Genomic DNA, 16,013 nt, shown 5'->3' with positions numbered 1-16,013 from the left:
GACTTTTTTTGTCCAAGTTTTAAAAAAAGTGGTTCTAGAAGATTCCAAACCAATTGCAGTTTTTTATAAATAAGTTATGGAAGGACATGTCTCCATGACGATGCAAGCATCCTATTTGACTATCTCTCATAGATCAGCAGGTAGTCACTGTCACTGGGAGCTCTCCATCTGAAAGGTGCACAAAGGCAGGAGCCAACTTCTCACAGAACAGTCAAAACTACCACCCACACCCCTGCATCCAGGGTCACCTCCATAGGTCCTACCTTCCTGCTCATTTAAATGGGTATCCACTTGTGCTGATGCGACTGACAGTGTATTGTGGTGACTCACTCCATTCTGTGATTCTCCACAGAGCAGACTGGAGTTATTCACGAATGCAAGCTGCTTCACAAACCCACACAAACAAAGGTCAGGCTAAAGGCTGAACACTTGTCTTAGTGCCTGTCATTCCAGATGACGCCCTAGCTCATGCAGATATTCAATTACAGCTTGTCAGGCAAACTCCAGGGATGATGGCAAGCACCAGGATTAGGGGCCATGGGTGAGCACTTGCTAAGTTTCATTAATTAACATTTATGGTCAAATTATGAGCACATTCACGGCCAATGTCTGCTTTGCTCATAAGGACCGAACTTTACACAGATGGCCTTCAGCAGATGTTAAGTCCCTAAATGACATATTTACAGGGTTTACTCATACAAAGGAATGGAGCCCACTGTTTTAATTGCAGAAGCAAGGTCTTTGGTACAAAAACAGGCCCAACATATACTAACTACCAGCTCGAGTGGCTGTGTACGGTTAGACACATGTAAAATCTAACCAAATGTTAAATGAGCTTATATAATTGAAGGATTATAAATCAATTTTAGCTGATCCTGAAAGATCATTTATTAATACAAGAAAGACTTGACAAACTCAAATAATAACACACAATTATCATCATTTCCCTATTTTACCTTCCTGGTAATATACTTTTGGTATCACTTGTATGCATATATGGAAATATTACTGATAGTGTATTATATTTTACACAAGCGACTCACAATATTTCCACTGAAGATGCTCTTTAAATCCCCAAAGACCAAAGCACCAGAGTATGAGAATATAGTACATTCGAAACACGCATTGCTTTGCACGCAAGATATTTTTTCATTCCAGGAGACTTGCGCTTACAATGAAACACTATCCTCAGCAAAAGATGTAGAAATCATTACTGATCTCTCAAATGCCCACTCCCAATTTGTCTGTTTATGTATCAGGAATGATTGGTGGGATATTGAAATTCACAGGCTAGAGATCCACTTTCCCTGGGTCATAGGTCATCTCTTGTAAGCTACATGGAATTGTGATAGTTGGAATTCAATGACATATGTATAATCAATACAAAAACACTTTCATAGAATCCTTACAGCATAGAATCAGGCTGTTGGCACATCGAGTCATAGAGTCATAGAGATGTACAGCATGGAAACAGACCCTTCGGTCCAACTCGTTCATGCCGACCAGGTATCGCAACCCAATCTAGTCCCACCTGCCAGCATTCAGCCCGTATCCCTCCAAACCCTTCCTATTCATATACCCATCCAGATGCATTTTAAATGTTGCAATTGTACCAGCCTCCACCACTTCCTCTGACAGTCCATTCCACTCATGCACCACCCTCTGTGTGAAAAAGTTGCCCCTTAGGTCTCTTTTATATTTTTCCCCTCACCCTAAACCTATGTCCTCTAGTCTTGGACTCCCCCACCTCAGGGAAAAAACCTTGTGTATTTACCCTAACCATGCTCCTCATGATTTTATAAACCTCTATAAGGTCACCCCTCAGCCTCTGACGCTCTAGGGAAAACAGCCCCAGCCTGTTCAACATCTCCGTTTAGCTCAAATCCTCTAACCCTGGCGACATCCTTGTAAACCTTTTCAAGTTTCACAACATCCTTCTGATAGGAAGAAGACTAAAATCGCACACAATATTCCAACAGTGGCCTAACCAAGGTCCTGTACAGCCACAACATGACCTCCCAACTCCTGTACTCAATACTCTGACCAATAAAGGAAAGCATACCAAATGCCTTCTTCACTATCCTATCTACCTGTGACTCCACTTTCAAGGAGCAAGAACCTGCTCTCCAAAATCTCTGTTTAGCAACACTCCCTAGGACCTTACCATTAAGTGTATAAGTCCTGCTAAGATTTGCTTTCCCAAAGTGCAGCACCTCGCATTTATCTGAATTAAACTCCATCTGCCACTTCTCAGCCCATTGGCCCATCTGATCAAGATCCCAGTGTAATCTGAGGTAACCTTTTTTGCTGTCCACTGCACCTCCAATTTTGGTGTCATCAGCAAACTTACTAACTGTACCTCTTATGCTCACATCCAAATCATTTATGTAAATGATGAAAAGTAGTGGATCCACCACCGATCCTTGTGGCACTCCACTGGTCACAGGACTCCAGTCTGAAAAACAACCCACTACCCCCTCTGTCTTCTACCTTTGAGCCAGGTCTGTATCCAAATGGCTAGTTCTCCTTGTGTTTCATGAGATCTAACCTTGCTAACCAGTCTCCCATGGGGAACCTTGTTGAATGCCTTACTGAAATCCATATAGATCACAGCTACTGCTCTGTCGTCTCAATCCTCTTTTTTACTTCTTCGAAAAACTCAATCAAGTTTGAGAGACATGATTTCCCATGCACAAAGCCATGTTGACTATCCCTAATTAGTCCTTGCCTTTCCAAATATATGTACATCCTGTGCCTCAGGATTCTTTCCAATAACTTGCCCACCACCAATGTCAGGCTCACCGGTCTATAGTTCCCGGGCTTGTCCTTACCACCCTTCTTCAACAGTGGCACCACATTAGCCAACCTACAGTTTTCTGGCACCTCACATATGACTATCGATGATACAAATATCTCAGCAAGGGGCCCAGCAATCACCTCCCTAGCTTTCCACATAGTTCTCGGATACACCTGATCAGGTCCTGGGGATTTATCCACTTTTATGCATTTCAAGACATCCAGCACTTCCTCCTCTGTAATATGGACATTTTTCAAGATGTCACTATCTATTTCCCCATATTCTATATCTTCCATATCCTTTTCCACAGTTAACACTGATGCAACATACTTGTTTAGTATCTCTCCTATCTCCTGCGGCTCCACACAAAGGCTGCCTTGCTGATCTTTGAGGGACCGTATTCTCTCCCTAGTTACCTTTTTGTCCTTAATGTATTTGTAAAAACCCTTTGGATTCTCCTTAACTCTATTTGCCAATTTCATGCCCCCTTTTTGCCCTCCTGATTTCCCACTTAAGTATATATCCACACCAGCCCTTCAAGGTGCATCCCACCATGACCCACACCTCTCTGCATTTCCCATTTTTGTGCAAAGGAGTGACTCAGTGGTTAGTACTGCTACCTCACAGTATCAGGGATGTGGGTTTGATTCCACCCTCAGGCGAATGTCTGTGTAGAATTTGCATGTTCTCCCCATCTTTGCATGAGTTTCCTCTGGATGCTCCGGTTTCCCCTCACATGCCAAAGATGGGCAAATTAGGTGAATGGCCATTGGAAATTCAGGATAGGTTGGGGGTGTAGAATGCTCTTTGGAGGGTCAGTGTGGAGTGAATGGCCTCCTTCCAACCTGTAGGAATTCTATGATTCTTAGAAATCATGTCTCACATATTTGAGTGAGTTTTATGAAGAGGTGGCAAAGAAGATACATTAAGGCAGAGCAGTAGATGTTGTCTACATGGACTTTAGCAAGGCTTTCGACAAGTCCCCGCATAGTTGACTGGTTAGTAGGGTTAAAATCATAGAATCTACTCCATCCCTGTAACTCTACATTGCCTATCGCTAATCCACCTAACTTACACATCCTGGACACTATGGGAAATTTCCCATGTCCAATCCACCCTAATCTGCACATCTTTGGACTCCCAGTAAAAACCCACCCAGACACGGGGACAATGTGTAAACTCCACATAGACCCAGTGGGTGGAATTTGAACATAGCACCAGGTCCCTGGCACTATGAGGCAGCAATGCTAACCACTGAGCCACCATATAACACATTGCTACAAAAATAACAGGTAGACTTTATACATTAAGTAACCAGAAGCACACAGAAATCCTAGATATACCAAGAGGACTATTTTCATGATTTGAAAGTGAACGCCTTACGCATTTGTCTTGCATGGTCATTTCAATTACTCTGTCAATGGAGCTGGTCAAAAATGACATTGATATTCCAACTGAAATATCCCAGTTTGAAATGTTTTAGTGGATGTAATTTAAATGGTAATGACTAAACATTTTTCATATGCCAACCACCTTATGTCAACATGACTCACATCTTCACAAAGCATTCAGAAAATGGAAAGTGCAGCAAGATGATGTAGAGAAAATAAATAATCCTATTGAAGATAAAAAAAAGACACTGTGCAATGAAAATTCAGGAGGTAATCAGGTTCAGATTGTGACCTGGATACATTTACAGAAATAAAGCATAACGTGGGATTGTTCACAAAGAGTGGAAAGTTACAAATAACACAATCCTAGTTATTAAATTCACTTTATGGATATAGAAAGGGAACAAGGTGCAGGGTATTGAATCAAACCCAAATGCTATATCTGATGTGAGAGACAGGTGCAGCGACATATCAGACTGAAGAAAGGGGAAGAATACATTATACTCAGTTTGAGGAATAGAAACCTAGAGATACTCCGTTGTAAAGTCAGATTGGTTAGTATTAAACTGGAAGCAAATCCAGAAAATCAGAGTGTAGACATATAAGCGAAAAGCAGGAGAAGGCCATTCAGCCCCTCAAGCTTGCTCCAACATTGAATAAGGTCGTGACTGATCTGACTATAAATAATTCCTGCCTATCCCAGCTAGCATTTCACCAAACTTGCCTCTCCATTTCACAAGAACCCATTCACCTCTACCTCAAAAATATGTAAGGATTCACCTTCTACTGTAGTTTCAGGGACAGAGTTCCAAAGTCTCAGGACGAAAAGAAAATTGCTTTTTCTCTGCCTTGAATGGGTGATCCCTTATTTTCAAACAGTCCCCCCACCCTTACGCCACAGATTTTTGGTTCTTTCAGAAGAGGAATTATTCTCTCCACATTCCTCTCTATTGAGACCCCCTCTTCATAAATTTACCTTCACTTCCACACACATCCTCTACTGTATCCATTGCACATGATGTGGTTTCCTCCACATGGGAGAGACAGGACACCTCCTTGCAGATCATTTCAGAGAACATCACTGGGACATCCGCACCAACTAACCCCACTCCCTTGTGGCTAAACACTTTAACTCCCCGTCCCACTCAGCCAAGGACATGCAGATCCTGGGCTGCCTCCATCACCAAACCCTAACCACCCGACGCCCTGGAGGAAGGACACCTCATCTTCCGCCTTGGGACCCTCCAACGGATCAATGTGGATTTCACCAGTTACCCCATCTCCCCTCCACCCCAACTTTATCCCATTCCCACCCTTGAAACTTGACACCACACTCTTGAATGGTCCTAACGATACCTCTTCCTTCACACCTATCTGTTCGGCCATCCTCTCTGACCTATCACCTTCGCGCACCCCCCCCCCCCCCTCCACCTTCATCACCCTATCGCATTTCCAGCCACCTCCCACCCCAACCCCAACCCCTCTCATTTATCTCTCAGCACCCCCTCAGCCCACAAGCCTAATTCCTGATGAAGGGCTTATGCCCGAAACATCGATTCTCCTGCTCCTCGGATGCTGCCTGACCTGCTGTGCTTTTCCAGCACTACACTCTTCCACTCTGATCTCCAGCATCTGCAATCCTCACTTTCTCCCAGCAGTTTATACATTTAGATCAAATTCAATCACAATGGGAATGTAATGGCAATGTCATTAGGGTAGTAACTAAGACCCCCAACCTAATGTTCTTGTGATATTGGTTCAAATCCCACTATGGAAGATGGTTAAATTTAATAAATATCTGAATTTTTTTTAAAAACTAGCATTCATGTAACCAGTGCCTGCTGTCATAAAAGCCTTTTTTTTAAAGAAAGGAAACCTGCCATCCTTTCCTGGTCTGACCTACATATGACTCCAAACCCACAGCAATGTGTTTGGCTCCAAACAGCTTTCTGAGATGAGCCAGGACACTGGCTTCACCAGTGAGGTCCACATTCCATGAGCAAATTAAAAGAATCACGTTGTCTCTTACTGAATCCTAAATTCCAACATTTATGAACCGAGCATATCCAACAGTTTCTCATAAAACATCAGGCCATTCTAGGTATTCATTGAGTAAAACTTCTCTGAACTGTCACCAATTATTTTATATCCTTCCATAAATAAGGAGACTCGTAGGGGGTACTTAGTTGGCTGGATAGCTGGTCTGTGATAACACCAGTGTGGATTCAATTCCTACAGCAGCTGAGGGCACCACGAAGAGTTCCTCTATCTCAATCTCTCCCCTTGTCTGAGGCGTGGTAACCCACAGTTAAACTATCCCCAGTCATCTCTGCCCACTTACTACCATTTACTGCTCACAGTGTTCCAGATGTGGTCTCACCAATAGACATTCAACACAAGTGCAAGCTTATTTGGAGGGCCAGTACAGACACAATGTGCTGAATGGTCACCTTCTATGCTGTAACCCAGGGAGGTGAAAGCTTGTAAAATTGTGAAACAATTTGACCCAATCTTCTTCCTCTTATTAGTCTATCACAGAATTCAACACTGCCCACTAGATAACCCCAAAGCCTTTGTATGAATTTTTCTATCAACTAAAATACCTGCATTTTAAGGAAACTTTAAAATAGTAATGAGTCTCCGAGGCTCTTTATCAAACACACGTTGACAGAGATATCAGAGGAAGCTTCTAAGCAATGTTTTAAAGAAGGTCAGAGAAAGGAAGCGAGATGGAGTGACATAAGGAGGTACTTCCAGGGGTGGGAACCCAGAAGGTTGAAAGCTGTCACTGGTGCTGTGACAACAATTGGGGATATTCAAAGACCAGCAATGAAGAGAAGGAATGTGGGGCGAGAGGGGATTCAAGAGAAAGGCCATAATGAGACCTTGGAAGGACCTGAACATTTTTAAAATTGAGAATTTTTAAATTGGCGTGGTGTTAGATTCAAAAGGTAATATTCAGTAGACATTTTAAAAGTTAGCTATAAATTGACAATCTATTTAAACAATTGGTGCAAAACAATTTTCTGCATTTGACCCGGTGGAACTGAAGTCTCATTAATAGGAAACGTTAATACAAAACGGCATCCTTTATCTGAGAAAGGGGCAGCTGACTGCTACCTGGAATTCATAAAACTAGACCATGACATAGACTCAAATAAATTATTGACTCATTTTAATTATTTGTCTCCCTCTTGATCTCTTCAATTTATTCTCTGCGTCAATGCTCCATTCACTCCTTTACTGACCAGGGTCAAATGGCCAATTGCTAATTTTTCTGAAAGGAATTGTTTTTCATGTTCATGACCTGAAGAGTACATTCATTGAACATTAATACAATGAAATTTTCACTCGTCTCTGATCTTACTTTGCTTCCAATCACAACTGATCCTTTGAAATAACTTTCCTTTTTTCCTTCCAAATGCAAAATATCAAAATCAAACTCTCACCACCCGTCCTGCCCACTCCCTCAATGGGGATGCAAGGATGTATGGTTATGTTACTGGACTTAATCATCCAGAAATCCATATTAATACTTCAGGTGTGTGGGTTTGAATCCTCCTGAGCAGATAGTGAAATTTAGGAACAGGAGTAGGCCATTCAGCCCCTTGAGTCTGTTCCACCATTCATAGAGATCCTGATTATCTGTGGCTCAACTCCACATAACTGCCTTTGGCCCATATCCCTTAATACCTTTGCTGAACAAAATTTCATCTTCAATTTAAAATTTGAATTCAACAAAAATTTGGAACTAAAAGCTAGCCTAATGATGACCATGCAACTCTTACTGATTGTTGTAAAAACTCATTTGGTTCACTGATATTGTTTGGGAAGGAAATCTGCCATCGGCAGTACGGGCACAGTGGTTAGCACTGCTGCCTCACAGCGCCAGAGACCTGCGTTCAATTCCCACCTCAGGCGACTGTCCGTGCAGAGTTTGCACATTGTCTGCGTGGGTGTGCTCCGGTTTCCTCCCACAGTCCAAAAATGTGCAGGTCAGGTGAATTGGCCAGGCTAAATTGCCCGCAGTGTTAGGTGAAGGGGTAAATGTAGGGGAATGGGTCTGGGTGGGTTGCTCTTTGGAGGGTCCTGATGGGCCGAAGGGCCTGTTTCCACACTGTAAGTAATCTAATTTAACCGTCGCCTGGCCTACATGTGACTACAGAGTGCATTGGTGGTTAACTGTCAAATGCCCTCTGGACAACAAATGCTGGCCTAGCCAGCGTCATCCACACCCTAAAAACAAATAGAAGGGAAGACCGCAGTGGTTCAAGAAATCAGCTCAGCACTACCTTCTGCAGGGCAAATGGGGATGGACAAGAACTCCTGCTCCACCCAGTGATGCATTCACATTTTTAGGATTTCTGTATTAATCAACTCTGTTTCGGGAGGTCTTTTAAGTCCAACATGGCCAATAGCACGCATCCTTTCAGAATATTTACCAGCCATTCCCTTACAATCATCTTGTCAGGAACATTGAAAAAAATGTGATATTGACTCCTTACATGACTGTCAGTATTTCATTATCACTGTGTCACATCCAATGCACAGTCAACAAAACAATGTGCTGAAAATCTATCTTACAGTCAGCAAAACTGACGGCAAACAGACCCCAGTGTGGGAAATGTTAACCTATTTGAAGCTGTCAGAGTTGGCGGCAATGTTGGTTTTTACATTCTGCCCGATTTTAATCTCCGTTAAGTCACTTAACATTGGGCAGGAATAACAAAAAGACTGTGCACTGTCTAAACACCACCTCCAAGTAATGTTAAAGAGCCCAGACGGTAAAGAGTTGAAGTGAAATATCTACCCAAACACCTTTATTACGACAGACAGGGCCAGGATTTAACAAATGGTGTGTAGGAAACAGAGAACTTAGCAGTGACAGGCAGCACATTAGTATGCTGAGCGATTGTGCCTGAATATTTGAACAGCATAGTTCTCATCAATACTATTCAAAATAGCTCTCTCATTTGCTTACGATCTTTAAACACTCACATAAAGATTAAAGTGACTCGTGACTCCTACCTCCTTAAAAGAAAAATAAATTTAACTAGTTCATTCCCAAATGGGAGAGACCTGATCCAATATAGGTCCAGCAATATATCCTGTGCTCCTATATACAGGATTGAACAGTTAACAACACTATTTCAAAGTGGCCCAAGTGGAGACAGCAGAATGAAATGGGCTGTTCACGATTTGGGTGGTATGTACTTCAGAGTGCTTTGCATATCCACTCCATCACATAGCCCCCTGTGTCCCCCTGTGACACTAAGGCAACAAACCCACTGCAGTGCAATTTAAATCGCCATTCAGTCACAGGTACCTCTCACTCCATACTTACAATTACAGTCAAATGCTGCTTTTAAAAAAAGCTTGATCCACAGAGATAAAACAGTCCTCTCCCTCCCGCAACTCTTGTGGGTGTGTGTTTCTGTTTGTATGGTAGTGTTAGTTTGTGTGTGTGTGTTGGTGTGACTGAATGTTGGGGGGGGGGGGGTGCGTGCTAGAGTGACAATGCAAGTGAATGTTGGGGGTTATATATCTCTGTGTGTTGTGTGCATGCGTGTGAGTGTGTCAGCATGAAGGTGGTTAAGTGTGATTACTTTATTCGCTCATAGGTCATGGTTGTCACTGGTTAGGCCAGCATTTATTGCCCATCCCGAGTAGCCCTTGAGAAGGTGGTGGTGGTGAGCCACTTTCTTCAACAGCTGTTGTCCATATGCTTTTGAATGATCCACAATGTCCTTGGATTGATCCACAATACCTGGGCAATTCCCAGAATTTCACCCAGCAACACAGAAGCAACAGTGATATATTTCAGGAGTGGCTTGGAGGGGAATCTGATGGTGGTGCTGTTCCCAAGTATCTGCTGCCTTTGTCCTTCTAGATGGAAGAGGTCATGGGTTTGGAAGGTGCTGTCTAAAGAATTTTTGGTGAATTCCTTTCATGCATTTTGTAGATAGTACACATTGCTGCTATTGAGCATGTACTGTGTAGAGGAAGTGAACATTTGTGGATGTGATGCCAACCAACTGTGAAGCTTCTGGATGGTGTTAAGTTTATTGAGTGTTGTTGGAGCAGCATTCATCCAGGCAAGTCGGCAGTTTTCTGTCAGTCCTGTTTCCTCCCAGCTGCATGGTTACACACGCACCCAGCCACTCCGATGTTGTGTATGGCGACTGGCATCAGCTCTCCATTCATGCCATTGAGTTCTGGTTATTGCCATGGGCAGACCTCAGAAGCCCATGCAGTGAGCACGAGAATTAGAAGGAACATTGTTCCTCACTTGTGCCTGTAGACGATGGGCAGGCTTTGGGGAGTCAGGGAGTTACTCACTGCAGGACTCACTGCCTCTGGCCTGCTCTTGTAGCCCCTGCATTTAAACAGTTGCTCTAGTTCAGTTTCTGTTCAATAATAAACCCCAGGGTGTTGAGACTGGGTATTTAGTGATGGTGATGCCATTGAAGGTCAATAAGTGGAAGTTAAAATCTCTATTGGTGAAGATGGTCATTGCCTGGCATTTGTGTGGCATGAATATCACTTGCCATGTGTCAGACCAAGCCTGGATATTGTCCAGATTGTGCTGCATTTGAACATGGTCTGCTTCAGTATCTGAGGATTCATGAATTGTGCAATCATCATGAACATCCCCACTTCTGATGGAGGGAAGGTCATTGATGAAACAGCTGAAAATGGTTGGGCCGAGGACACTATCCTGAAGAACTCCTGCAGAGATGTCCTGGAGCTGAGAGAACTGACCTCCAACAACCACAACCATCTTCCTAAATGTTAGGAACGACTCCAGCTAGTGGAGAGTTGGCCCTTAATACTCACTAATTCCAGTTTTGCTTGGGCTCCTTGATGCTACTCTCTGTCAAATGCAGCTTCAATGTCAACAGCTGTCCCTCTCCCCTCCCCTCTGGAATTCAGCTCTTTTGTCCATGTTTGAACCAAAGCTGTAATGAGGTCAGGACCTGAGTGATCCTGGAGGAGCCCAAACTGGACTTCACTGAGCAGGTTATTGCTGAGCAGATGCTGCTTGATAGCACTGTAGATGATACCTTCTATCACTTTACTGATGACCGAGAGTAGACTGCTGGCGTGGTAATTGGCCGGGTTGGATTTGTCCTGTTTTGTGTGTACAGGACATGCCTGAGTAATCCATGCCTTCTTCACTATCCTATCTACCTTCAATTCTACTTTCAAGGAGCTATGAGCCTGCACTCCAAGGTCTCTTTGCTCAGCAACACTCCCTGGGACCTTACCATCAAGTGTATAAGTGCTGTCCTGATTTGCTTTTCCAAAATGCAGCAGCTCGCATTTATCTAAATTAAACTCCATCTGCCACTCCTCAGCCCATTGGCCCATCTGATCAAGATCTCATGATACTCTGAGGTAACCTTCTTCTCTGTCCAATACACATCCAATTTTACTAACTATACCTCCTATGTTAACATCCAAATCATTTATATAAATGATGAAAAGTAGAGGACCCAGCACCGATCCTTGTGGCACTCCACTGGTCATAGGCCTCCAGTCTGAAAAGCAACTCTCCACCACCACTATCTTCCAGCCAGTTCTGTATCCAAATGGCTAGTAGTCCCTGCACTCCATGTGATCTCACTTGCTAACCAGTTTCCCATGACTTGAGAGGATGCAGAAAAGATTTACAAGGATGTTGCCAGGGTTGGAGGGTTTAAGCTATAGGGAGAGGCTGGATAGGCTGGGGCTGTTTTCCATGAGCATCAGACACTAAGGGCTGACCTTATCGAAGTTTATAAAATCCTGAGGGGCATGGATAGGGTAAGTAACCAAGGCCTTTTTCCGAGGATGGGGGAGTCCAAACACGAGGTGAGTCTGTGAGCGCAAGAATGTGTGGGTGTGTGAGTCTGTGTTTTTAAAAGTGCCTGTGTGAATGTCTGTGCATTTGTGGGTCGGTGTGTGTCTATATGTCTGTGTGGGTGTGGTGGGTGTGTGTGTGTGGGAGTGAGTATGTGCACATGTTTGTGCGTGAATGTGTATAGATGATTGTGAGTGTGAGAGAGTGGGCATGCGGGTATGTGTCTGGTTGTGAGTGAGAGTCTGTGTATATGTAGTTGTGTGTGGGGGTGAGTGTGTGATCCTTGTGTGTTTGTGTGTGGATGCAAGTCTTTGTGTGTGGGTGCGTCTGTGAGTGGTTGACGGTTAGTGTAAAGTAACAAAACTTGCCCTATGTTGTAGAAAATTACATATCCCTGCGTTTGTCGACAACACCCTCAGCTTCACTTCAGTCCCCTTGTGTGTCACTGACTTTAACACATTTCTAGGCTGCTGTATTCCCTCACATCTAACAGGATGCTGTTACATTTCCTGTCCCAGTCATTTGAACCCAATAAAGACGGCAGACTAACGAGCATTCATCATGGTGCAGACAGCCACAAGGAGGGTGAGAGGTACAGAGCCCCGGGTTTTCTGAAGTGTGATAGCATCAATTCCCCACAAACCAACACAGAATACATTCAGCTTCAGGAGACCATGTGACAGGAAAAACCAGCATTATATTCTGACTGTGTAGCACTGCACTGGTGCCTGGAACACTGAATGCTGGCAGGAACCAGGTCTATCTGCTGGTTGACTGTTTGGATTTGATGTTGTTCATCATCAATGGGACGGGAATGACAGCTGAGCTGTACAATGTGAAGAGGGTTGGTGCTGCTACAGTAGACCTGGATGGTGCCAATTGCTGGTGAACACTGTTAATTGGGGAATGGAACATAACAAAACATTGTCAACATGGCACTGATTGTTGTGTGCCCTCTGCAGTGCTCTAGGAAATACATAAGGTTTTATCCAGACAGTAGGCTAGTCCAGTCCGTGTGTGCTCCTGATTGTCCCCACACTGGGAGGGGAGTAACACAAGGAGGTGAAAGAGAAACACGCGGTTGGGGGGGAAGAAACACTGACGGGGAGAGAGAAACACTAGGGGGGGGGAGAGAGAAACACTGGGGGAGAGAGAAACACTGGGGGAGAGAGGGAGGAATAGTGAGGGGAGAGAAAGAAACACTGGTGGGACGGACAGAAACACTGGGGGGGAGAGAGAGAAACACGGGGGAGGGATACACTGGGGGGGAGGAGAGAAACACGGGGAGGAGAGAGAGAAATACTGGGGGAGAGAGAGAAATACTGGGGGAGAGTAACACTGGGGAGGAGAAACACTGGAGGGGAGAGAGAGAAACACTGGGGGGGGGAGAGAGAAACATTGGGAGAGAGAGAAACACTGAGGGGGGAGAGAAACATTGGGGGAGAGAGAAACACAGGGGGGGGGAGAGAGAAACACAGGGTGGGGGGAGAGAGAAACACGGGGGGGGGAGAGAGAAACACGGGGGGGGGAGAGAAACACAGTGGGGGGGAGAGAAACACTGGGGGAGAGAGAAAAACTCTTGGGAGGGAGAAACACAGGGGGAGAAAAACACTGGGGGGAGAAACATTGGGAGAGGGGGAGAAACATTGGGGGAGAGAGAGAAACACTGGAGGGGGGGAAGAGAGAAACACTGGAGGGGGGGAAGAGAGAAACACTGGAGGGGGGGAAGAGAGAAACACTGGAGGGGGGGAAGAGAGAAACACTGTGGGGAGAGAGAGAAAAACACTGGGGGGAGGGAGAAACACTGGGGGGAGGGAGAAACACTGGGGGGAGAGAGAAACACTGGAGGGGGGAGAGAGAAACACTGTGGGGGGAGAGAGAAAAACACTGGGGGGAGGGTAACACAGGGGGGGAGAAACACTGGGGATGAGAGAGAAACACTGGGGGGGCAGAGAGAAACACTGGGGGGAGAGAGAGAGAAACACTGGGGGGAGAGAGAGAAACACTGGGGGAGAGAGAGAAACACTGGGGGAGAGAGAGAAACACTGGGGGGAGAGAGAGAAACACTGGGGGGGAGAGAGAGAAACACTGGGGGTGAGAGAGAAACATTGGGAGAGAGAGAAACACTGGGGGGGAGAGAGAGAAACACTGGGGGTGAGAGAGAGAAACACTGGGGGTGAGAGGGAAACACTGGGGGTGAGAGGGAAACACTGGGGGTGAGAGGGAAACACTGGGAGAGGGAGAGAAACATTGGGGGAGAGAGAAACACTGGGGGAGAGAGAAACATTGGGAGAGAGAGAGAAACACTGGAGAGAAACACTGGGGGGAGAGAGAGAAACACTGGGGGGAGAGAGAGAGAGAAACACTGGAGAGAAACACTGGGGGGAGAGAGAAACACTGGAGGGAGAGAGAGAGAGAGAGAGAAACACTGGGGTGGGGGAGAGAGAAACACTGGGGTGCGAGAGAAACACTGGGGGGAGAGAGAGAGAAACACTGGGGGGGAGAGAGAGAGAGAGAGAGAAACACTGGGGTGGGGGAGAGAGAGAGTTGGCCGGGGATGGGGAAACAGCCACCTCCCCCATGTGTGTGTGTGTGTGTGTGTGTGTGTGTGTGTTTGGGGGGGGGGGGGGGGGGGTGCGGAAAGGGAAGCTGTTGCGACCATCACCTCGAGGGGAGGGGACCCTCCCGAGTGAAAGCGACTCGCTGTGAGATGGGGCAGCCGTGAGTTTGTAATGAACTCCACCCCCCCTCTCTCCCCCCCTCTCTCCCCCCAGCTCCGGCCATGGTCCCCACTCTGAGTGGAACATTTCCCAGTTGTTACAATCTCTAAACCGGCGGCTCACTCCAATATCTCCCACACCGAGAAACTTCCCAAATGATTGTATTGTCTCTCAAATGGCTCTCACCCAGAGGAGCGGGTCAGGGGACCCACAACTTTCACATGCTCCACCACCCCCGAGGCAGCCAGAGACTCACACAGAGAGAGAGAGAGACATACAGGAGAGAGAGGGACACACACACAGACTCAGAGGGAGAGAGACAGAGAGAGAGATGTATATGAAGGGGAGCGGGAGGTAGGGTCCTTTAACCCCAACCCCAACCCCAACCCCTCGGGCTGCTCTGAACAATCCCCCACGCCCACTCCCCAGCCTTACCTGACCGAAAACCCCCTCCAGGGGGGTCGGGCTCCTGTAGTTTCTCCCCGCTCCCTCTCTCAGCCTGTGTGTGTGTGTGTGTGTGTGGGCTGTATAGATTTCCGGAGGATCTCTCGGCGCCCTGTGCACATGCAGCAGCAGCAGCAGCAGCAGCAGCAATACTGGGTGAGTTCAGTCTGAGTCAGGGAGAACTGTGAACACACACACACACACACACACACACACATTCCCCCCACCCCCAGCCTCACTGAGGCATCACTCACCCCCAGTGCCTGCTCCACTCCGGCCCTGTTTCCAAACAACAAGAGGTTCCAGCCGCACCATCCACCGCGATCCGATTGATGTGAATGTTTATTTTCCCTCGATCTCCTTTGAAGGTCGCCCGCTCAGTCCATCAGTGAGATGATGTTTGAGCAGTTTACACAGTATGAGGGATATAGGCCGTCCAATTCACCCGGACCAAGCGGAGTACCGGGAAAATCCTGACAGAGATGAAATATATATGTCAAAATTACTGAAACCACATGATTCAAGTCCTCCAGAACTGAGAGAATGGAGCAGATTAGCAAAAGCAAAAGCAGCTCTGAAGAGCCACATGAGACTCAAAACATTAACTCTCTCTCCCCGTTGATGCTGCCAGACCTGCTGAGTTTCCCCAGCATTCTCTGTGTTTAATTATAATTAATAGAGATTATGTGCTGCTAACAGATTTGCACAAACAGATGCTCAGAGTTGTTAGAGGTCACCCACACCAACATTCCCACAGGGGAATGGGAAGGCTCAGGGAATAGGTCCCAACGTCAGCAGAGGATCTGGATGGCAGTCTT

General features: G+C 45.8%; 1 protein-coding gene across 7 annotated transcripts in view; it reads right to left on the bottom strand.

Annotated features, from left to right (window-relative positions):
• The window catches only part of LOC140453373 (proto-oncogene tyrosine-protein kinase Yrk-like), a 304,349-nt gene extending 288,580 nt beyond the window's left edge, over positions 1–15,769 (bottom strand). For 3 of the 7 annotated variants that reach the window (XM_072547949.1, XM_072547951.1, XM_072547955.1), the window contains exon 1: positions 15,450–15,769. The gene's annotated coding sequence lies outside the window, so the exon portion shown is untranslated. Of the gene's footprint in view, positions 1–15,186; positions 15,332–15,449 lie in introns of those variants that run through there. The other 4 variants (XM_072547950.1, XM_072547953.1, XM_072547948.1 and 1 more) reach the window with 2 other exon arrangements.
• Between the last annotated feature and the right edge of the window lie 244 nt (positions 15,770–16,013).

Source organism: Chiloscyllium punctatum, chromosome 27 (genome assembly GCF_047496795.1).
Source record: "Chiloscyllium punctatum isolate Juve2018m chromosome 27, sChiPun1.3, whole genome shotgun sequence".
Classification (NCBI taxonomy): domain Eukaryota; kingdom Metazoa; phylum Chordata; class Chondrichthyes; order Orectolobiformes; family Hemiscylliidae; genus Chiloscyllium; species Chiloscyllium punctatum.
The sequence above is the reverse complement of the archived record's forward strand: the minus strand, read 5'-3'. Positions and strand labels throughout refer to the sequence as shown.